This window comes from Anolis carolinensis, chromosome 2 (genome assembly GCF_035594765.1).
Source record: "Anolis carolinensis isolate JA03-04 chromosome 2, rAnoCar3.1.pri, whole genome shotgun sequence".
NCBI lineage: Eukaryota > Metazoa > Chordata > Lepidosauria > Squamata > Dactyloidae > Anolis > Anolis carolinensis.
Window position 1 is genome coordinate 207,612,367 of NC_085842.1, and position 25,833 is coordinate 207,638,199.

Consider the following 25,833-nt stretch of genomic DNA (forward strand, 5'->3'; position numbering starts at 1 on the left):
AAATACAAGCTACATTCTTGGGCAACACTTATTTATGTTATGAGCAAGCCAAGTCTCAGTATCTGAAAATGAATGCAGCTTCAAACATTGCCCACTGCGTGAGCCTGAGCCAGAAATAACAAAATTTAAAATAGCTGGATGAAAAAAAAAATGAACTTAGTAGAGTGGAAAAATATATTCATCACAAGTTCATACTATTCCTCCTAGTTCGCAAATGCCAGGTTTAAAATGGCTGGCCTAAATTTTACACTTTATTGTTTGAGTAACAGTGACACCCACCAGAAAAGCTCGCTCCATTTATTAAACATATCTGCCAGAGTATGTGTGAACAAACTTTGGTTCTGTTATCCTGAATTACCTGGGGTTTTTTTCTGTCCACCTTTACCAAAGCATTGAATATTCTTTATTTAGGCTTGTGCATAAAGCCAGGTTGCACTGTTTCATAGTTGGCTGAGAAACAGTCACTCAATGGGAAAAGGGACATTAAAACCACATGAATGTATTAGTTATATACAAAGAAGAACTTGGACTGATTTAGTTATTTCCATCATAGTTCTGTGGGTAAGACACAACTGCTGAAATGCTCCATTTTACACAGCTATGTTATGCTCAGCAGTCCCACTTGTAAAGTAGAATTGTTGGAGCTTATGAAGCAGATGGAAACACTGAACTAATGTGATTCAACCCAGAAACATACAGATTGGTATCTGTGTCTTATTTCATAGTGACTGAAGGTCACGTCTCCTATCCTCAAGACCAGGGCTACTGATTTTTTTCAAATTGGGACCTCTTTTTGTTCAAGAAATTTTTATGTGACTCCAGGTATATAAGCATATAAAATAGGTATAAAAATTGAACTATTTTTATATGGTTAAATCTGTGGATACGGAGGACCAACATGTCTAAGTTCCAAGTACATAGGCCAACATCCTTAAGTAAAAAATAGTGGCACTCAGTTATCTGCTAGGTTTGATTCCAGGACCCACAGTGGATACCAAAACCCATGATATACGAAAGTGTAGTAAAATAGTAAGTTGTGGATGGTTAAATCTGTAAATACAGAGGGCTAATCCTATTGTAAGCAGAGCCGGCCCTAGGTATTTTTCAAGTGTAGGCAAACAGAATTTTGGCACCCCCCCCCCCCAAACCAATCACTGAAAAATAAAAGCGTTGGATAAGCAAAAATGTTTGATAATAAGGAGGGATTAAGGAAAAGCCTATTAAACATCAAATTACATTAAGATTTTACAAATTAAGCACTAAAACATCGTGTTTTACAACAAATCAACAGAAAAAGCAGTTCAATACCTTGCGGAGGCAGGCCGCAGGAAACAGGAGTTGCCTCAATGGCGCCCCCAACAAGATGGCACCACAGGCAACTGCCTAGTTGGCCTGGTGGTTGAACCGCCTCTGATTGTAAGCCAAACTCTGTAAGTAGATTATAGTCCAATCCTTTAAGAAAATCAATTTCCTTCAACCAAGGGGTGCGGTTGTGGTGAAGGAAGGACAATAAACACCTGAAGGGGCAAGCAAGGATCTTCTTCCTTATATACCCCCTTGATTTTCCTAATTTCACCACCTCCTCCCCTTCCTCTCCCTCTTTCTCTCGCCACTGGCTGCCTCTGCTGGGCCCCTTTCCCTTCCCTCAGCAACTTGAACTTGGGTTATTTTTGTTAAGCTTTTTCATTTCCTACTTTGCTAGCTACCCCTTTGGGGGGACAGGACACAACTTTTGACCCTCTTTGAGTTGGGATTTACAGTGCTTCTTAAAACAGGACCAGGGCTTCTTAATGTTTTCCCACTTGCAACCCGCCCAAGATTTTTTTTACGTGAACCCAGGTATATGATATATAAAACAGGTATAAAAACAAACATTTAATGATAATAAAACTTTGGTGGAATACAGCTGAAGCATTTTCTGTAGAGTCCACTGCAAACACTGCAGGTTGTTGCTAACCTATTTGTGGAAATGGGTGATGTTCAGAAAACTTTTACTGTTGCCAATTTTTTTTCCCCCAACACTGAAGTAAGAGGACCCCAATTGGGGCTGGGAACCACAGTTTAAGAAACGATACGACAGACCTGAAGAGTCATTTGGGCTTTTTTTTTATTTCGTGTCAAAAGCATTGCATAACAAATACATTTAAAAATGATGAAAAAAAATAGAGGAAATCACAAACAACTAAATAGTTTTAGACCAGAAACGGGCAACAGCAACCGCATTGTCCGTAGCTTTAAACAACTCCTCCTCCGTGCATGAGGCAGGACATTGTGGGCAAGCATACATATGCGGAGTTGTTTGTTCTGCTCCACAGTTACACAAGGTGGAGGATTCCTCCAGGTAGTGCCACCTTGCCAAGTTGTCTTTAGATCTGCCCACTCCGTTTCTGAGTCTGTTCAGGGACTTCCAAGTTGCCCATTCTTGGTTTGCCCCTGGAGGAAGACCCTCATGGGGGGCCATCCAGTTGCAATTGCCAGGTTTTGCTGCCCAGAGGGACACCCTTGCTGTTGCTGGAGGAACATCAAGAGGAGTGGTGGTTCTCATGAAGCCCTTCCTTGATTTGATTTGGGCTAAGAAGTCATTCTAAACTGCAAGGAGGAGCCAATACTAAATTGTTGGGTGTCTTTTTTAGAACAGATCGGGGGACAAGAACTCTTTCTATCCTTGGCCAGCTCACCTAATAAAGATGAAAACCATCATTTTAAACAGGTATCTTAAAAGGCAATATGTGAATGTGACACATTTCTTACCCAGTGGAAGTGACTAATACTAACACCCCTTTGAAAACACAGCTGTGCCACAGCTTTTTAATATAATCTGGATGTAGCCAATGTTATCCAAGCACTTAAGCGCGCATGCTGGTATCATGCCACCCAACTCCTTCACTCATTTAAATTAATTTCATTCTCCTTAGCTATTAACCAAGAAAAAAGTATTACCTACTGAAAGGATTAGAAAGAACAGTGCATAATACACAGTCAAGTCTGTTACCTGCAATTCCTTTCTCCCCATTCCTTGTATGCCACTGCATTCAAAGGGTTCTAATACTTGGGTTTGAACCTGCTCTTCACATTGACTTCATTGGAACACTTAAATACAGTAGAGTCTCACTTATCCAACATAAACGGGCCGGCAGAACATTGGATAAGTTAAAATGTTGCATTATAAGGAGGGATTAAGGAAAAGCCTATTAAATATCAAATTACATTATGATTTTACAAATTAAGAACCAAAATATCATGTTTTACAACAAATTGATAGAAAAAGCAGTTCAATACATGGTAATGTTAGGTTGTACAGTAGAGTCTCACTTATCCAACCTTCACTTACCAGTGTTCTGTATTATCCAACGCAGTCTGCCTCCCACCCAAATCCAGAGTTATTTCTCTAGGCAGCAATGCGCAGCGGGCCAACGTACCCAACAACAACACAAATACAGCTACGTTCCCAAACAAGCGGCAGACTTGTTGTAAAACATGTTTTGGTGCTTAATTTGTAAAATCATAACGTAATTTGATGTTTAATAGGCTTTTCCTTAATCTCTCCTTATTATCCAACATTTTTGCTTATCCAATGTTCTGCCACCCCATTTATGTTGGATAAGTGAGACTTTACTGTAATTGCTGTATTTACGACTTTAGTACCAAAACATTGCAATCTATTGAAAACATTGACTACAAAAACACTGACTACTAAAAGGCAGACTGCGTTGGATAAGCGTTGGATACAGAACGTTGGATAAGCGAAGGTTGGATAAGTGAGACTCTACTGAACTCCAAAAGTAGCATTAAGTCCTATGCATGCATCTGCATTAAGAGAGGCTCCTATGTTATCCATAGCCTGCCTGGTTATGTAACATGCTACTTGAGGTATTAGCGCATATGTGTAAGGATTAATGACCAAAAGGCATGAACTACACTAGAAGAGAAACATCAACATTTAACAGCTGAGGCAGAGTTTGCTTTCAAATTTCCCAATTTTTTTTTTTGAAATCCCTTTTCTAGTTGTAATATCTTGCAGAAATGTCAGAGAATGCTCCTCTCAAATGTAAACTGAAAGTTATTTTGACTTCCTGACCAAATCTCTATTGCCCAGCTTCCCAGTCATGAAATCTTATGAACTGTGTCCATGGTTGGCACAGACACACACAAACATCAGTGCTACTCTTATATACTAAGGAATACGTCCCAATACATAATCAAGGACTGTCACTTTGAGTACATATTTGGGGCATGAACTCACTGAATGCAGTTTTTCAGAGACTGCTTTTTATGATACCACAAAACAAAAATTGTCTGAATAACGGGTAGTTAAATTAACTTTTAATTGCTTAATCCTCCATCTCTGCTTCACTAATCCAGTTCAAAGCAGATATGGATTTTCTGCTTTGATAATCTGGATTATATGGCAATGTAAAAGGGGCCAAAGACATTTACAGGTGATAGAAGTTAATTTTATATAGCTTATCCTATATCCCTCAGCATTCCACTTTTACTTCAATGGACAAAGTAAATCTACACTAAGATTGTGCTACATCCCTATGCTATGGAAGTAGATTGATGTGGCTGCTGCAAGCAGGTCTGAGGATTGTGTTAGGAAAATCAAGTAAATGGTGGTTAATTAATTTATGGTGTGCTGCCACTGTCAGGCAGGAAGAGAGATACTTATGTGATTTTTAGGTGTCAAAGTCCTTGGAGAATTCTCCTTTAGTCCTTGGAGAATTACTGCTCTGATTCCATGGCAAAATATCTTGAGCCCACCTTTCTCTACTGATCTATAATATACAGTACATGTTCTGGCCCTTTTTTGTAAAATTTTGTTTCGGATATCTGACCATTAACCTGTTCATGACTGACTATGACTTAAAAACAATGCCTCAGGCCCTTCATCAGACATGTAGCCACAATGTCACTGCTATCACCTGACCACTGTGCCCACCTTAAAAGCCAGCCTGCTGCACCAAGGGACAAAGATCTACAGTGTTAGTGTGTTAAGCAGAAGCAGGGACCTGTAGAATCCTGTTGCAAGTAGTGATCACTTGTGGGAGGAAGCTGGACCTATCATCCATCAGCATCTAGTCCGACAGCACCACAGAACTTCATCCCTCAGTAACACTGGTAGGATTCCAATGTAAATTGGTGGTTATTTATTATTGTGGCAAAGGTGGCTGTTATTGTGTGCCTTCATGTTGTTTTCAGTATAGGGCAATCCTAAGGCAAATTTATCATGGGAGATTGTCCAAGATTACCTACTTGGGTTACATGCTCAAGCAGGGGTTATAGTCTACCACAATCCTAATTGTGAATAGGAACAGTTACAAGATTATAAATTGAACTCTTGACATCATAACTGACTAACAGGATGTCAGTCAATGTTTAAGATGCTGTGTTTCACACACAAAATGTTATTTCCAGAGTCAAAATATTTAAATAGATATAGCCATTTAAGACTATCAAAAACTTTTCATGTTTCATGCATCGAGTATTTGTGAGTAACTTCTAACAAAATCCAGTCAGTTATCAGCGCACAATCTTTTATTAGTTTACTGATACAAACTTGTATCAGTATTCATTACATACTATTTATATATTACATAATATTTAAAGGAAAATAGGAGTCAAAGAATACCTATAATAGTCAGCTGAGAATCTACCTGAACAGAGAGACCTTTTTGCTTTTCATTTCTGTATTGTTTGCTTTTTTCTTGGAAGACTATGGGATGTTTTCCTCATTTCACCTCAGAATGCCTACACTGGCAAAGAACTAATTTAAATCTGTTCCTTGTGGATAATTTGGGCTATACATCTTGTTGCACAATTCTATGAATTCTTCTAAAATCTCTTATTGGCCATTTTCATTCTCCCACCTAAGGAGAAATCATTTCCTTCCATTTTGCCTCCTGTTAATCTCCCAGCTACAGATTTATCCAGCTAGTCATCTCTCAAAAAACACATTTACTTAATGTTCTTATTAGCTCCAGTATTTTTTTTTATTTCAGTAATTTTTACTTCCTCTAAGATTCCATTATCTGCATTATTTTTATTATATTGTTCCAATTCTCTGACCTTTTGAATTAACTCCATGTTGCTTTTGTTTCTTGGTTTATTTATATAGGGAGGCGAGCTTATGATAACATCCCTTACATAAACTGTATTTGTATCCCGGCTTATGAATGGTGATACACCAAGAGAACACAATACTCTGCAAAATTACTGATGACTAGACTATTGCAATTCCTATCACATTCCTTTTCCTCGTGGTAACTTGAAATAAAACATAGTTTTAGAATAAAAGTAGCTAATGAAATTGGCGAGTCTAACAAATATTTTTCATCCTTTGCATGCGTAAGCATGGTTATGTTAAATTTTTGTGGCATATCAGTGGTTCATGTGTGTGTATAGGGGGGATGATTACTTTTTCATTTATAAAACTTTCATTGCTTGGTTTCTTTGTAAAATTCTAACTCATCACAGCTGACCAGGGAAGCTGTTATTTATGGACTGAAAATGCATGCTGCACATCTTTTATTGAAGTTCATCATACTGGTAATACACAGATTCTGAAGAGTGACAACCCAGTATCGCATAAATTAACAGTGTCATAATAATTATACTATGCTTTTAGAAAAGGCGCTCTAATACAAAGTACTTTATGTTCGGTATATTACCTTATAATGAGAATCTGGTATTATCCCCTTTTTAGAAATTGATGGATACTGAAGTTTGAATAGATGGCAATTAAAAAAAAACATTTTGTGAGATGAAGATTTGAACTGCTGACTTCTCAGCTCTCACACAGAATTGTTATGCTGAACATAACATAACATTATGAAATTTTCCTGCATTCCAAAAACATTTAGATATTGGAAGAGAAAGATTTGTAATGTATGAATCTGTGTCGACACTAGACGTCTATGTTCAGACACAGCTTCCCAAAATAAATATAAAAGACAGGAGTGACTGTTACACATGATGGTCCTATGATCACATGTGGCTATGGTTATTACTGTAACTAACTACCCTTCCTTATAGGAGCATAAGATCACAATTTCCTGTCTCATGGAGCTGCTGAAATAGCACTGATATTAAAACTTGGAAAGCCAAAACTAGATAAGAAAGAGGTAGCCAGGTCTGCTTTTTGTGTGTGTTTAATGTCTCAGGAGATGTAAGTGCAGATGTAGCCATAATTTTGAAAGAACAGGTAAATGTGTGTAAGCAGGTATCTCCTACTTTGCTGTACCTTGCCTCGCTGTGTTATCCCCCTTGAACTGCTCTTGTTTATTCTGTGGGAAGGATCAAGCAAAGCAGGCAGAGGAAGCAGAAGAGGTTCAGCTCTTCTTACCTATATGTATCTCTTCTTTTAAATTCAGACTCAAAGCTTTTCCATTCATACATGGGACAGGCATGCACAAAAGCATGACTCATCTAAACTGGTCATATGGCCCGCCTCATTAATTAGAAGAGCCTCTAATGTAAATGGATTGAACCTGCCAGCCATTTGCACACTCACCAGACTTCAATCTTTGATGCTACTTGCATTTAACTGCAAAGGGGAGAATATGTGCTGAAATGAGGAAAGTTTAGGGGAAGAACACACAGAGAAAAAATGAGATCCACTGCAAAAATGCAAGGCTAGATTCTGGCTCCCCCCCAATGCTCCTGCTTACTAAATCAATTGCACTTCCCACTGCAATGGCTTCACAGCGAATGCTCAACTGCAAACCCAATCATTATTTTCAAGCAAACATAAAGAGAATGGTTTCTCAAAGTAGCGGGGGGGGGGGGGGGGAGGATATGGCAAAATGGCTGATGTTCTCAAAAAATAGCGGATTAAAAACAGAAGAGAAATCAATTCAATTATCTACAGTGATGGGCATGCATGCCATGGGAGGTTATACCAGTCTCTTAAAACATCTCTGGCATCCAGCCTGGCATTGTCAGTTAAATGGAAGCAAGAAAGCCTTTGCCAGAAGAGTGTTAACACAAACATTTAAGAGTAACCAATGCAAACCACTCTGATTTTGAGATTCCCTGGCAAAAGTTGCATTGGCTTAAAGTGCACACACGGAAGATCCTTTCATAAGGCTGATAAGAAATGGGAGGTCCTGTACATATACATACTCCCAGCAGAACTGAACATGCTTTAGTTGCAAGACAGAAGATATTCAATTCTACACTGGAGTGGATGTGACAGAGATTGTGAGACAGACAGACAGACAGACAGACAGACCTTCACACCCTCTGCTTTCAATATTTGACAAATTAGCTCACCTTTCAAAGCTAATTACTCCCATAACCATGCAAGCTTAGCACATACAATTTCATAGGCAACTGTTTGGCAACATCAAAATTTGTTTGTGCTCTCTCTGATAAATGGCTAGCTTCTGTTCAAGAGATGGAGGTACAATGAAATGAAATAATGTTAAATCATGAACGGCTACTTTTTTATATTCACAAAAGACTAACTTCCTTACATCAAAGGCTAAGAATGACATATTATAGTAGGCCTGAAGAAGAATGGTCTTTAAAGTCCTGAACTACAGTAGAGTCTCACTAATCCAAGCCTCGCTTGTCCAAGCCTCTGGATAATCCAAGCCATTTTTTTAGTCAATGTTTCCAATATATCGTGATATTTTGGTGCTAAATTCGTAAATACAGTAATTACAACATAACATTACTGCGTATTGAACTACTTTTTCTGTCAAATTTGTTGTATAACATGAAGTTTTGATGCTTAATTTGTAAAATCATACCTAATTTGATGTTTAATAGGCTTTTCCTTGATCAGTCCTTATAATCCAAGATATTCGCTTATCCAAGCTTCTGCCGGCCCGTTTAGCTTGGATTAGTGAGACTCTACTGTACTTGGTGAAATTACAAGCAATCGTCTGTCTGCATTGGAGTGACTGTCAGAGCTACTTATAATTAACAAGATACTGGGTTTTTGAATGATAACTATTTTTCCATGATCTCCAAACTGGTATGTCAACCTCCTTCCTCATAACCTGAAGGTGATCTTTAACCCATGTAGTATAAAGTATAATTCTTCGACAGATTGCTAATTGAAAAATTACAAAATTAAATTCCCACAATTATTTTTAGAGTAAAAGTATTTTAAATATTTGCATTCAATTCACATTCTTCCATAAAGCCAAATCAAAGTTATTTTTATACTGTCAAATGATGAGGATTAACAGCTGACTAGAGACTTTCAATTGCTTCATTGCTTATTGACTGGCAGCTGTACTCTTACAAACCTTGTTATCTTTGGAGGAGTAACAAACTTTCAGAAACAGAATCCAGCAATTCAGCTCTTACAAAGTTTACTCTCCTTCTCTTACAGAAAAATCCTATGCATGTTTTCACAGGGGTAAGAACAACCATTTTCAATAGGTTTTATTCTGACGTAGGATAGCAATCATGCAGTCATTTAATTGAAATTTCCAGCAACTCAATCAGCATAGTCAATTCGAGTCCAAAGATAACTGGAGGACTGAATAATTCACAGTCCAGTTGCAGCTGTAATTACTAAGCATATACTGTACCTTAAGAGAAAAGGCATTGTGCTAGCTTCGCTTTAGAGTTATCTTAAGTTGGAAATGACTTGAGGGCACACAACAACAAAACAGCAACCAGAAGTGATAACACTATTCTATTATGAGATTTTCCTGCTTCTTGCAGGGGGTTGGACTGGATAGCCCATGAAGTCTCTTCCAACTCTACATTCTATGATTCTATATTGAGAAGACTATACAGTTTATTGGGGTAACATGCACATCAGTATAAGAAGAGATGAAAAATAACCACGAAAGTTCTCTCCTCACTATCGGTGACATTCTAAAGATAAAATGAATGTTACTGCAACCTGGATTCATTTTTTAAAAATTACTTAGGTAATGGTCCAACTTAATTCCATTTGCTTTCCTGCAAACTATAGTGGCTTTAAAAATCTTAGTTCAAGGTGGATTTTCTAAATAATATTTACATTTGAGTTGACATTATGTTTAAACGGCTAAATTGGGAAGTAACCCCACTCCGGCAAATGGACACCTTACACTGTTGCTTCCTTGAATGAGACCACTATTACCTTGTTTGGTTAGAGTAAATAAAGTCTGTTTGCACAGTTGGGAGTTTAAAACATTATGTAGCTGCAGAATGAAAGGGGATGTTCACATTACAACAGCAGAGCAGATTTTCTGAAAGCCAAACCCCAATGCAACTGGAATGCATGGAAGTTCATCCAAATCATTCTTCAAGTCCCCCACCCATCCCAAATCCAATCCCTTTCTTACTGAAGTATAATAGAATCATGAGTTGGAAGAGACCCCGTGGGCCATCCAGTCGAACCCCCTGCCAAGAAGCAGATAAATCAAGTTATAATACTTCAGTCATAACAACTCTCCACATTTCCAGTCACTAAACAACAAATTCCTACTTGCAATTGGTAGAAGGACTCTGCAATGGTTGTGTGACTATCAGTATTTTATTTTATCGCAAACTTATCACAGGGGCTTATTGGCAAGATTTGTTCAGAGGGCGACTACCTTTGCCTTCCACTGAAGCTGTGAGACTGTGACTTGCCCAAGGTCACATAATGAATTTCCATGGCCAAGCAAGGGGTCAAATCTCAGTTTTCACAGTCCAACACTCAAACCACTACACCAGGCTTGCTCTTTTATTCTATATACATGTCTACAATTAAGTGAATGTTTTGAACTGTGTCTTAGTTATTCTCTCTAAATCCATATGCCTGTAGCATTTCTGAAGCACACAACTGAGAGAAGATGAGTTAAAGGAAAAACACTTCAACTGGAAGAGACTGAAATCTGGCAAGTCCATTAGCGAACTCCCAATGCACCCATACTAGCTGTGTACTTAGTGGGCTGATAAAGTCGTCACTGAAGAGCCTTCCCATGTTTGTTGCTTCTCAATTCCCAGATGCAACTGTGTGCCTGATGTGTCTCTAATTTACAGTTCTAATTGCTTTTTTAAACTAGTCCTGAGCAGTAGCCAAGGCTTTTAAGCATTTTACATTCCAGCTGCAGCCTCTTCATAAAAAGACTGAGTGGTGATGAGATCAGTACTGATAGTCTCAACGCAAGCTTTGCTCACCCTGTTTTCCCAGTGTGCCCATATTTCGGTCTTCAAGTGACCTCGTTCCCTTCTTATGCCACTAAAAGTCTTGTCTATCCCAAACTGAAATGCAACAGCTAATGGGGCAAGTCAACAATGAACAGGATTAGAAACAAAAACCAGACTATTGAAAGAGCCTAATTATCAAACTGGTAATTCATTTGTTTCAAATGGGAAGATTAAACTGGGTTAACAACAAAATCCTTTCTTTGTAGAAAGAAAGAGATTCCTCAATATTTTATGCTGTTTTCTTCTTTGAAATTTATGGATATAAGTATGATTGTCAATGAACTAAAACACATAATGAATGCAATAATCCAAGTTTTGTTTTTTAACAATACTATCAAGGGTGCAATAAGGTGTCCACTGACTGTCAAGGGGCAAGAAAGCTAAAAACTTCACTCAAAATAAAAACTTCCATACCCAAGAAGCCCACCTCACTATCTCTTGGATTCATTAGGTATCAAAAGACTGAATAGTACAGCTTCTTAAATGATTCACAGAATAGCAGAAGAAGAATAGCATGGGCAAGGGTCCAAAGCAAGCCTCTTACTGGCACAGCCTGAAGGAAGCCAACTACACTTGAGAATATTGTCCAGCTGGCACCAGGTACCAGTGACTACTGTAAAGTGGTTTAGCAGATGACCCACTGTGGTAACAATCTGTGACAAGATGATATGCTTTAATTTATTTTTAAGGACAGGGGCTTTGTTTTCTTCAGTTCCCCATTTCCTGATATTGTAGCTGCACATTTCAAATTTCTCAAGATAAAATTCCAGCAATACAACAGGGGACAATAATAAAAGTGTTTGAGTCTTCAAAGGGCTTAGAAAAAGAAGACTTGTTTCAGTCCTCTGACCAAGCAGCAATGGGAATAGGGTGAAAATTGTGACATTCCATTTTCAAATTGCGCAGTCCCCTAGACATACAAATAACATACATCTCCTAGGTACAAAAGGGGTGAGACAACAGGAAGTGAGAGAAATCTATCCCTCAGAAGGGAAATGCACTCCTGGAAGAGTTATCATGGGAGAAATGAGTTTGAAGTCTAAATGTCCAGCAGAGTTCATATAAGGGTACAAACTTGCTCTACCTCCAAACTATCTGAACATCTTTTAGTGTACATAACTCACCGTGTCATTTTTGTTCTAGCGAAAAAAGGAGTAGGCAACTGAAGTGACTGGTTTCAATAACACAATTTAGATTTCTTCCAACTCACAGTTGCCATACAGCTCCAGAAATAGCATTCTTCCTCCTCGACTGAGACAAAATCTTTAAGCCACCCATGGGCAGGTAATAAAATACTGGGGGGAATATTAGTACATACAATCTGCAGCCCATGGCACCTGGATGCCATCATGTCACCAACAGAAAACATGGCTAATGTTGAAGTAGATAAACTATGTGAAGATTTGCCCTTGGCAGTGATGTTGTACCCCTTACATAATAAAAGGTAGTTGGGCCTATGCCGTATGACAAAGTCTCAATCATTGTGACCAATCCACATGACTGCATAAAGGACATCAGCTTCACTGTCCTCTCTTACACAGTATAACTGCTCAACAGCACAGACATATACTTAGCCAGATTATGAACTGGGATTGGCTTTAGGGAGCATACAAGTCCCTTGCTGAAACAGTTCCACTGGCTGCCAGTTTTTTTTTATGCACAAGTCAAGGTGCCAGTTTTTATCAGGAAAGCTTTGTACAGCTTGCGTTAAGGTTACTTGAAGGACTGCATCTACCTCTACGAGACACCTAAAGAGTTCTTTCTCAGGCTCCTGGTGGGAACAAGGGGGAGGGATTTTTCAGTGGCTGCTCCCAGATTTTAAACCTCTATTTCTCCTTTGAGAGTCTAGGATGAACTGCTCCGTTTTCCTTCTGACAGCCAAAGTGAAAACATTTGTATGCCATTAGCCTTTTAAAGACTGGCTGGGTTGGGGTTTTAATGCCGCACAATATTATCTGTAAAGTTTGTGTCAGCAATTTTAATGAGTTTTAAATGCTTAATGTTTTAATTTTATAAATTGTTTAATCACTTCTTACATAACTTTTATAGGTTTATTAATGACTTTGTATAGTTTTAATTTTGTTTTTCAATACATTATTAGCTACCTTGAATTCCTTTATAAAGAGAAAGACAGGACAATCAATCAATCAATCAATCATCAATCACAACTTACAGTCTCCTTCCTTTCCTGAAATGATTTCCACACTGGCTTCTCTAAGAAGTGCCTCCTGCCATCTTACTAAAATTTTATGTACATTACAGAGCATGTAGAGCAGTCTATAGGGAGTATTAGGTATATAGTGCACACATTTGAAATGTAAAACAGGAATAAGCCACAATGAGCCCGGGGTTCATACACTGTCTCTTGTCACAGACAGAAAGAAGAAAACAAAAGCAAGGTTACAGCTTACAGTAACTTATCACTGATCAACTAAAGCAGTGCTTCTTAAAGTGTGGGTCCTGACCCCAAATTTAGCTCAGTGTTGGGGTTGTAAAAAACAAACAAACAACTGGTGACAGTAAAAGGTTTCTGAATGCCACCTAGAATTTTACATGAACCTATTAGCAACAACTTGCATTGTTTACAGAGGATGCTGCAGAAAATGTTTCAGCTATACTTCATAAAAAGGAAAATTAGCTTGTTTAACAAACCTTGCAAACGTTAGTTTGTTATCAGTAAATGTTTGATTTTAATACCTACAGTAGAGTCTCACTTATCCAAACTTCACTTATTCAACGCTCTGTATTACCCAACGCAGTCTGCCTTTTAGTAGTCAGTGTTTTCAATACACTGCAATGTTTTGATGCTAAATACAGTTATTACTATATAACGTTACTGTGTATTGAACTGCTTTTTCTGCCAATTTGTTTTATAACATGATGTTTTGGTGCTTAATTTGTAAAATTATAATGTAATTTGACATTTAATAGGCTTTTCCTTAATCCCTCCTTATTATCGAACATTTTCGCTTATCCAATGTTCTGCCAGCTCGTTTATGTTGGATATGCGAGCTCTACTGTACTTTTTATACCTGTATACCTGGGATCATGCAAACATTTCTTGGATGGAAAAAGATCATGAGTGGAAAAAGTTTAAGAAGCCCTTATCTAAATAACAGTTCGAGAGAGTGTTTATCAAGGTGCAGACTAAATTTACATGTGTCCAGGACTGCTGATGCTAGATGTTACCCCATGTGAACCAAATGGTCAACCTAAAGTATAGTTAAAAGTGTTTTCCCTGAGGATACCCATAATAGGGGAAGATCAACAGATGCTGGCTTGACTGCCATTTACCGTGTTTTAGGGAAACTCCAGAATTCTTTGTAAGAAAGAAAGAAAAAGTCTCTGACTAAAAGGTCTGAATTTGTCATGAAAATTGCAATAGATATGATTTAAAACCTAGAACATGTGTAACAAGATAAGCAACTCTGCACCACTTTTTATTAACCAAATTTATCAGCATTTTGGCCCAAGTTTTAAAAGACTAGTTTTTCCCATTGTAAGACAGTTACAATATTAAAATGCACTCCTGCCACAGGTTATTTTGCCCTTAGGGCAAGCATATCACTATGCTCCTCAAACCATGTGAATCTAAACCTCAGAAACCACAGTGATTTTAGAAGTATCAGTTATTTACATGCCTGGCCCTAGTTCTACATTATAAAGTGGTTTTATTTAACAAGATTTTACTACAGTGGCTAATTTATTGCTTTGTTTTGTTGTGCTTTCTGACTCCCATATATCCCATTCCTTTTACACAAACAATTCTTAATTTGTTGATGTTTACTTTCAGGGGGATCACAGAACCATTTTCTCTTCTTCATTTTTCTTTCTACTTTTTAAAAAATGCATGCTGCTTTTTAGCTAGCCTATAAAGATTATTCAAGAAACACAGCTGGTTGCTCTAAACACAGTGGTTTGGTTTGCCAGCATGTAGCACTAAGACTGCGTTAGATTCCAACAAAATGCTGCATTTCTCAAGAGATTCAGTACTCACAACACCACAGGGCTCGCTTCAGAACAGCAAAATGTCTTAAATCCCACTAGCCTGATACTCTATGGGTCTGACCAGGTTCCTAATACTTTGTTTACTTTTATAATATGAAAAATCAGATTGTATAAAGGGATGAGAGTTTACTTCAATTCAGAAAGGCTTTTGGGACAATAGTACACACAGTGGGACTGACTTGTAATGTCTAAGGTTAAGGACAAGCATCTTCAACCATGGAAAACTGAGTGCACAGAAAAGGGAGGCACAATAATTACCAATGAAGCTTTAGACACTCAGAGCCACAGAGATCTCTGGAGTCTCAAGCAGGTAACATAAGACTGATGGAAGTACAGTAGTTTGTTTTTTCATTCAGAAAGGCCAGAGGTAGCACCAAAGCGGCTAGATTAGAGCAGGGGTCCCCAAACTAAGGCCCAAGTTGTAGAATCTGGCCCCACAAAGCAATTTTCCTGAGCCCTATCCCTCCACTCACAGCTGACGAAACCCTCGCCACCTCTTCTTCCAAGGAGCCCCAAACCAAGCCACACTGGTCACTGCTGCTGATGCTGCCCAGACTCATTTTGTCCCAGCTCCAGAATTTTCCTGCTCACTTCCGCATCCAGATTATTTCATGCCACATTCGGGTGGCGAGAAAAAATTCAAGCATTTCCGGCTAGTCTGGGAGAGGAGGACAACATGCTGGACTAAGGAATGCTTGGGAGAGAAAAAAGGAAAAGAAAGGAAAGGAGAAAGAACAGAGGAAGAAAGAAAAGGGAGGGAATGAAGGAAGAGAAAGGAAAGGGGGAAATATGAGAAGAGGGAAGGAAAGAAAGAGAAGAAAGGAACGAGAAAGAGAAAAAGAAAGGAAAAAGGGTTTTTTTCAAACTACAGTCTGTTACCCCCTCCCCCCCCCCCGCCCAACAGTCTGAGGGACCGTGAACTGATCCTCTGTTTAAAAAGTCTGAGGACCCCTAGATTAGAGGGTGCTTGGTGCTTCTTTCAGGACAGACTAAGCTCTTGCCTTTCGGCATTCTACTCAAAAGAAGGGGTGGTTCCTTTTTTGTTAACTTTTTTATAGTGAAGTGATAGTACTTATGTAGACTAGTGGATAATTTGTCACAGTTTTTAGGAGTTGATTTCTTTGACTAACTGTTTTAGACTTATATGAGAATAACATAGTACTTATTTATAGTGTGGAAAAAGCTTCAACCAGAGCACGCACCTCAACTCGCACCTACAAATTCACACACGCGAGACAGCGTACGAGTGCTCCGAGTGAGGAAGACGTTTCCATCTGAGTAGACACCTTAATTCACATCAAAGAATTCACAAGAGGGATGGGGCTTGTAAAAGTTCTCAATGACCAGAATGTGGATTGTTTAAAGTATTTGGTTTTTAAGCTAATCTTTCAAGTATGTGATTAAGAAGAGTAGTGTGTATTTCATAGAAATGTAGAGTTTGGAAGAGATCCCAATGTAAGTTTTTCCTTCTGGATCACCATGCATTGAATGTAGAGACTGTGCATGTACACTACCTTTACTTATTTGAAATGTTTTAAGTTTTTGTCAAATATGTTGTGTCATTGTTTCGGGCTTGTCCCTGTTATGAGCCACCCCGAGTCCCTTCGGGGAGATGGGGCGGGATATAAAAATAAAGTTTATTATTATTATTATTATTATTATTATTATTATTATTATTATTATTAATGGTTAGGTAAAGGTAAAGGTCTTCGACTCTGGGGGTTGGTGCTCATCTCCATTTCTAAGCCAAAGAGCTGGAGTTGTCCAAAGACACCTCCAAGGTCATGTGGCCAACATGACTGCATGGAGTGCTGTTACCTTCCCGCTGGAGTGGTACCTATTGATCTACTCACATTTGCATGTTTTTGAACTGCTAGGTTGGCAGAAGCTGGGCCTAACAGCGGGAGCTCACCCCGCTCCCTGGGCTCAAACGACCAACGTTTCGGTCAGCAAGTTTAACTCGCTGCACCACCAAGGGCCCCCACTCTGATGGTTAGCAGGTTAGAATTCTAAATGTAACCAAGTACCTTTTAAAAGTAAATGTTTAGCCTCTTTTATTCGTAGTTTTGCCTTTTTAGTTTGAGTGAACAGCCTGGTAATTTCAGAGCTATATGTGAAATATGCCATAGCTTTTAGCATCCCTTCCAAGCCATTATGGCAAGTTACTGCTCTCAATACATATGGAACGATGCAATGTCAAAATTACCTAGAGGACTGCAGTGTATATAAGTCTGGTTTTTGAAAATCAAGCAAGGATATTAGAAAATGGCTAAGTGTACAGATTTGTCTTTTTTCTCATTGTGAGTTGATATTTTCTGAGATTTTATAGTCTTTATAATTAGATATTGAATGGCTTATTTCCCTTGCAAATGACAAATTATGGATTAAATAAAACAAGCAAACCTAGATGATAGCACTCAATTTATAGGTGTCAGGAATTAGCGCAGCTTATAATGTCATTTTGCTAGTCTTACTATGTAGATCAGACTTCTACATCCTGGTGACCATCAACTGACCAAAACCTATTTTCAATCTTGGTAGGGGGCAATACAACTCAGATAGAAAGTCAAACTATTTTGTCTGAAAGCTTCAAGGAAAGCATCAGCCAAATGTCTGGAGTTCCTACTGAAATGGAAAGGTCAGAAACCTTGCCTGTCCTTTAGGAAGGCTGCCAGGGCTGAATTTGCAGCTGGAGATGTAAGCCCAGTTCTCACATATTTACTGTACGCTCCCAATCAGTTTCTGAAGCCCTGTTCCAAAGGCAGGGGGGCATGGAAAGGCAAAAGAGGTACAGTCTTTTCAGAAGTACAATAGTAGAAATGTCTGCCCAATGAAATCCACTGCCCCAACGGTTGGATGGTGTCCACCTTCTACATTCTATAAGTACAAATAAATACATAAGGTGGAAAATTATTTTTTTTGTCTCCTTGTGGCTCAACGCGGGCTACAACATTGTTAAAACACACATCAAAACACATAATCATTTAAAAACACTCTTGTCAGTAGAAAAAGAAGTGTCTCAATGTTTGCCTCCTCAGCTCTTCCTTTCTCTTTGCCTTTGGGCTGCCTTTATCTTCTTCTCTTACAGAGGGAAAAACCGCCAACTCTGCACCATTCATTTCCCTCGTTTGTGAGGGAGAAACTTAGCTTAGCTATGAATACCCCACAACAACTTCATGGTGAAGATACATTTCTCACTCACAAGTGAAGGAAATGAATGACAGGTGGTTTTTCCCACTGGAGGTGGAGGAGGAGGCAACAGAGGCAACACGGAGGCAAGGAAAAAGGATGAGCGGTATAGCCAAGATTATATCTCACAAGTAAAAAGGGCAGAGTTGGTGGTATTGCCATTGAATGAGAAGGACATAACAGAGGCAAAGAGAGAAAGTGGCAGAGGCAAGAACCAAGGCCTTTCTTCTATCCCACCTCCTCCTCCCTCCAAAACAGCCAATCTAATGTTACATTTTCACATAACCTGGAGTCCAAGATTCCAACCGTCCTGAAGAAATGTACAATACCCATTAAAATTTCATCCTCCCCACTACTGAGTCCAACAACCTCCCCAAGCCGTGTTCCCAACTGAGACCAGCACTTTCTGTATCCTGACTTGATCTGTCAGTGGTGCTACTTTTGTTACAGGTAACTTTGGTAACTTTGGTGGATATAGAAAGGAAAAGTGAAGAGGGAATGGCAGATTCCAATGGCTACTCTGCTATAGAGCTGCAAATGGCCTCCCTCTCTTAGACCAGTGGTTCTCAACCTGGGGTCCCCAGATATTTTTGGCCTACAACTCCCAGAAATCCCAGCCAGTTTACCAGCTGTTAGGATTTCTGGGAGTTGAAGGCTAACAACATCTGGGGACCTCAGTTTGAGAACCACTGGCTTAGACTCAGAGCCTCTGTGGATGGCACCAAATCCTTGTGAGGACCGCATCATGTTATGCAGGTCTGCTCTACATCCTGACACATCAACATTTCTCGCTGCAAACAGAGAACTAGCATGTTAGGGGAGAATGGTAGGCAGAGCCTTTCTCTCTGACACTTCAGGAATTTTGTATGGGGTTCTTTGCAATAGCTCTTTGTCATAAAATCTGAAGTGACAGAGTTAAGAAAAAGTAATCTCTCACAGTTTGGAGCATCCAGCTGCAGTCTGGAGATTGTGCTCAAACTCTATAGAGAAAAGGATAACTCAGACCACATTGCTCTAGAACAGTGGTTCTCAAGCTTTTTGTCTCCAGGTGTTTTGGCCTTCAACTCCCAGAAATCCTAACAGCTGGTAAACTGGCTGGGATTTCTTGGAGTTGTAGGCCAAAACACCTGGGGACCCACAGCTTGAGAACCATTACTCTAGGACATTACCTCTAAGACCATAAGTGCTTTGTTATTTATTGCTATGTGGATGAGGGGGAAGAGATGTTTGAAAAGTTGTCTTGGGCCCTTGGCATGATGATAACATTTCAGGCAGATTTTTTTATTTTGTTTTAAATAACACACATGCATCCTGGATAAGATCAGTTGGGCTCGAAGACTTTAATAGGAAGGTAAGAACACAGGCTGTATATTTGGTGTTCTTAATCTGGGGTCTATAAATGGATTTTAAGGACTATGTTAACTACCACAGGTGCAAAAAGGAGGCCCCTTTCCTTCCTATTATTGCCATTGTGAAATTTAAGATAAAAATCTAGGCTGAAATCCTCCATTGGAAGACATATGTGTCTCAGGTAGTGAGATCTCTGTAGCTATGTCTCCCAATGCTACTTTCTCATATGGAAAAGTAATTAGAAAATGCACAGTATAACATAACCATTGGCACATAACAAATGTTCTGCCTTGGCCACATTCTCATATCTCCCATTTGCAATAATAATAATAATAATAATAATAATAATAATAATAATAATAATAATATAGGTGTGTAGAGATATAGTTACTAAAGCCACAAAAGAAGAATTTCAGCATGTATGGCTCAAAGTGACATATACTTAGTAAGAATTTGTAAAACAACTTTTTCAATGAAATATGAAATCCTTCTTACCAATCTGATTAAATCAATAGGTGTACTGCAGCACCCATACCATCGTAATATAACACCTCCCATAAGCACACAAGACGGTTGAAACCAGTTTGTTTACTGTCCACTTTGTGTAGAAGTTCAACACTCCATTCTGTAATTTTTGAGAAATGTTTTCTTTCTTAAGATGAGCTACATTTATAAAAAAATAAATGTAACATGGTCAGTTCAAGTATCAACTTCCCCTGTTCCCAAGCTATTTATCCTCACCATTATGCCTTTTGTTCATTTGTACAAGTTCTACACTCATTAAAGAACATTCTTGCCTTTGTAACAAAAATGTTGCTGCTCCCAGAGTGATCAGAAGCCAGTAATCACAAGGTTTTAAAGAAGAAAAATAAGGGTTCTGATTTGTCTTGTTCTTTGTTCAAGTGTTTTATAGCCACACCAGCAGATGTTGATCAAGAACCACAAAGAGGAGGAAATTGGACCAACACTTTCGACTTTTAGTTTAATTCAGAGTATCTTTGCTCCATCTTATACCTGTGTTGTATAAAACTGAAGGAAACCAATCTGCTCCCATCCAAGGGAGCCAAAGAAGACCTTAAGATTATGACGAGAGGGAGGGGGGCAGGCTAGTAGGGTGTATCTAGATGCTGTTTTATGTTTTAATATCTTAATGTTAATGGTTTTAAATTGTATTTATATGTTGATTGTTTCTATTGATTTTATGTTATGTTTTATTTGCTTTGTATAATGAGGCACTGAATTTCTGCCTAAATGTATCTTGTAAGCCGCTCTGAGTCCCCTGCGGGGTGATAAGAGCGGGATAGAAATGAAGTAAATAATAATAATAATAATAATAATAATAATAATAATAATAATACGACATTGCCTGGTAGTGATCAACTTCATGGATTTTGGCTCAAACATCTGATTAGTTTACATGGAAAAATGGCCCAACAATTCAATGAGATGCTGCAGAAAGGAAGTATCAGTGAATGGCTAACAACTGGAAGAACTTACCTGATACAAAAGGATCCAGCAAAAGGAGCAACACCAGGAAACTACAGGCCAATAATGTGTCTGCCCACTATGTTTAAACTACTGACTGGCATCATAGCTGACAGAATTCAAGACTATCTTGAAGAAAAAAACATCTTGCCAGATGAACAGAAAGGCAACAAACGGAAAAGCAGGGGCACAAAAGACCAGTGATTAATTGACAAAATGATTCTGGAGAACTGTAAAAGCCAAAAAGCTAATCTTCACATGACGTGGATTGACTACAAAAAGGCCTTTGACTCACTCCCACACAGCTGGATCATCAAGTGCCTGGACGCCATCGGGATTAGTAAAAATGTTGGCACCTTTATTGAAAACATGATGGAGCACTGGAAAACTGAACTGTGTTGGAAATGAAAGCTATGGACTTGTCAACATCAGGAGAGGAATTTTCCAGGGAGATTCATTGTCCCCTTTGCTTTTCATTATTGCCATGATCCCTCTGTCAACAATTTTACAAAAAACAAATCTCGGCTATCAAACATCTAAGAAATCTCACAAAATTTCACATCTGATGTACATGGATGATCTGAAGCTGTATGGGAAAACGGAAACTGAAATCCAGTCTCTGACTAACACTGTCCGAATTTTTAGCACTGATATCAGCATGGAGTTTGGCTTGGACAAATGTTTGACAGTGGCATTGAAGAAGGGAAAAATCATTGAAAATGAGGGCATAAATATGCCTAATGGCCAAACGATAAAGTGTCACCAGCCAGAGGCCTATAAATATCTGGGCATATTACAGCTGTACAACATCAAGCATGAACATGTGAAGACTGTGGTCTGTAAAGAATACACACAAAGGGTCAGAAAAATTCTCAAAAGCAAGCTCAATGGAGGCAACACCATCAAAGCCATAAACACCTGGGCCATACCTGTCATAAGATATACTGCTGGCATCATAAACTGGACACAGATGGAACTGGACAATTTGGACAGAAAAACAAGAAAACTCATGACCATTCATCATTCACTGCACTCTCGCAGTGATGTTGACCAGCTATATCTGCCTAGAAGATCAGGGGGCAGAGGACTCTTACAAGTAAAACAAGCAGTCAAAGAAGAAGAACATGCCCTAGCAGAATATGTAAAGCAAAGTGAAGAACCTGCTTTGATTGAAGTCAAAAATCAGAAACTCCTCAAAGCACAGCAGACAAAAAACCAGTACAAGAAAACCGCACTACTAATTAGAGCTGACAGCTGGCACAACAAAACATTGCATGAAAAGTTCCTTGACAAAATTGAAGGAAAAGCTGATAAGGAGAAGACCTGGCTATGGCTCACGAATGGGACCCTGAAGAAGGAGACAGAAGGCCTGATCCTTGCAGCCCAGAAGCAAGCCATGAGAACAAATGCAATTAAGGCCAAGATCGAAAAATCAGCTGATGACCCAAAATGCAGACTGTGCAAGGAAACCGACGAAACCATTGATCATCTCCTCAGCTGCTGTAAGAAAATTGCACAGACAGATTACAAACAGAGGCACAACTATGTGGCCCAAATGATTATTTGGAACTTATGCCTCAAGTACCAACTCCCAGCAGCAAAGAACTGGTGGGATCACAAACCTGCAAAAATATTGGAAAATGAGCACGCAAAGATACTGTGGGACTTCCGAATCCAGACTGACAAAGTTCTGGAACACAACACACCAGACATCACAGTTGTGGAAAAGAAAAAGGTTTGGATCATTGATGTTGCCATCCCAGGTGACAGTCACATTGACGAAAAACAACAGGAAAAACTCAGCCGCTATCAGGACCTCAAGATTGAACTTCAAAGACTCTGGCAGAAACCAGTGCAGGTGGTCCCGGTGGTGATCGGCACACTGAGTGCTGTGCCAAAAGATCTCAGCCGGCATTTGGAAACAATAGACATTGACAAAATTACGATCTGCCAACTGCAAAAGGCCACCCTGCTGGGATCTGCGTGCATCATCCGAAAATACATCACACAGTCCTAGACACTTGGGAAGTGTTCGACTTGTGATTTTGTGATATGAAATCCAGCATATCTATGTTGTTTGCTGTGTCATAATAAAATAACAATAACAATAATAATAATAATAATGCCCTGGTGCTTCCTTTCTATATTCTGGAGGTCACTGTTGAAGACAACCCACAATTGAAATATACAAAGAACATATTCATCCATGTACTGGTGACTGCTGGTTAATTTTTAAATAATTTTGGCTCATAGAACTGGAGTTATGAAATTCTGCACTATTTGCAGCATCCCACAAATAGTGCAGAATTCCATAAGACCACTTCTATGTGCCAAAATTAATTCAACTATATCCTACTTCAACCCACTTTGTAAAGGTTTTTCAGGGCATGATACATTAGTTCCATCACAAAACCACTTGGCCACTCCTAAACCCAATGTTGCCAACTTGTATAACTTATCAATGTCAGTAAAAACATCTTGTTAGTGGACAGCTAATCAAGCAGCAGGGAACACACATCCTACAGAAAATAAACTCAATTAAGACAATGGTTTCTAACATCACAAACAACATTTTTTTTCTCCAATAGGGATAGTTCAAGTTGCTTTTCGCCTTAGGTCCCATCTTAACAACTCAATGTACCTTTCTTTCCAGTACAGACAGATGGCAAATGGAAATGGTTAGAATTTGCGGATGGATAATTCACTCATTCCCTTTGCTCAGTGAGCAATAGATGACAGGTTAGAAGCAACATGTGCTGCTCATAAATAAAACAAAAGATGGAGATCAGGAAGAAAACATCTCCACCCTCCTTGCATCTCTAGAATCTTTCCACTAATAGAGGCTGCTGGCAGGCAAGCAAAGTTGTCACACAACAGGAGACTAACAACAGAACAGCATGATAATGGCTGCTTCCCATAACAAACACCCCCAAGAACTATGATGGGCTGCATCATAATTCATTATGTGTTCCTAGATTATATTTCAGACATTGAAGGAACACGTAAGAGGCAAGTGGAACCCTTTCTTTTCTACAAAGAAATTCATTGCAGTGAGTGATACTAACTGTGGAAAGGAAGAAAAAGAAATCAGGGAGGAATTTTTAAAATATATATACAATTCACAGAGAATTATTATAATAAAAGGTAGCATTAGGGCGGGAAAGAGCACACAGGTTTTGGGGCGGGATGCTTTTCAAACAAGGTACTCCAAATTCACTTGATACTACAGTTATGAGAGTAGTTTAATACGGACTTCATTAAAAAATTGGCAGGAGACAAAAATCAGCCTTTCAATCTATTATCCACTTTGGCCTAACTGAACTCTTCTTGCAGCCCAACCAACTGCTACTGCAGGTGTGAAATGTGTGTGGTGGGATCTGCCTCATAGCCCTTTCAAGATGAACAGCTCCTTTAAAATCCTATGTAAAGCACACCTTCTAGACAATATGTTTCCAAAATCTCCATGCCATTATTTTATAACTGCACTTAGATGGTGAGGAAGAGAAATAGAAAGCAGCTGATTTAATCTATAGCCAACGTTGTTACAACAGTGAGTGCTTTTTTCTGCAATGAATGCAAATGCGCCATCAGAAATTCCTGAAAAAAGTAGTTTTAGCTAGCACACATTATGAAAGTATAATCCCAACAGCTCGAATGTGTATATACGTGTTTTTTGCCCTTAAAAAGCCATAAATCTGGAAGGGGATGGCATACTCCAAAATGGGAACATTATGTTTAAACAGTTCATATTCAAGTATCTATAAGAAACAAAAGATATTTCAAACCCTAGTCTCTACTGACCTATGTACCAAATCCCTCCTCATCCCTTGTACAAATAAAGATCTCATTGAACTTTTCACTCATGGGGTTTTCGACTTGGTATGCATGGCCAAAAATATCTCGGAGGCCCTACCAAGTTGTTACATGCTTTACAGCACTTGGCTTCATTTCAAAGGTCTTGTACAGTTGCAGTTGGCAAAAAGGTTTCAAATCCTTTCAGACAAGAAGAGGGAATGCAAAGGTGTATTTATATAAAACGGCTGGCCGTGCTCTCTTGGTTTTTGTGCCTGACAGAAACGTAGCCCTGCTTTTTGGGAGGAAAAAACTCAGATTCAGAAACTAATCAAAACTAAAGTTTTGACACTGAAATGGATTTTCTCAAACCTGAACACATTTTTTCAAAACAGACCCACTGACTGCATTAAAAGCTCTGAGTTAGCACTTAGTAATTCATGACAACAAACAGTGATATTGTGGTGTGTACACTGCAATTCTACTGCTCATAAACCAGATCATGACATGGAATGCAGCATTCAACAAAAAGGAGGCCTGAGTTAGTTTACATAAAATGTGTTTCCAGTCCATAGTTTTTAATACTGCGAAACCACATTTGAAAACATTTCTAGATGATACTTAGTGAGCTTGCAGAAGTTCTTGGAGAGTCAGAGAAGGAATAATTTCTTTTTGTTAACAGTCTGGTTGTTACTTTGTCTACATCTATTATTTTTATTATTATTAAATGAGAATATGTCTTATTTAAATTGTTTTAAGTAATATTATAATTGTGATATTATTATTATGTGTGAAAAAGATCTTGGGAGTCCTCATGGACAACAAGTTAAACATGAGCCTACAATGTGATGCGGTGATGAAAAAAGC

At 38.8% G+C, this 25,833-nt stretch overlaps 1 protein-coding gene across 6 annotated transcripts in view; it reads right to left on the bottom strand.

Moving 5' to 3' along the window:
• Window positions 1–25,833, bottom strand: part of atf7 (activating transcription factor 7) — a 130,071-nt gene that overhangs the window by 43,516 nt on the left and 60,722 nt on the right. The window contains exon 1 of one of the 6 annotated variants that reach the window (XM_062971613.1): window positions 12,267–16,001. The exons of the other annotated variants lie outside the window; for them this stretch is intronic. The gene's annotated coding sequence lies outside the window, so the exon portion shown is untranslated. Of the gene's footprint in view, window positions 1–12,266; window positions 16,002–25,833 lie in introns of those variants that run through there. 6 annotated transcript variants of the gene reach the window in all.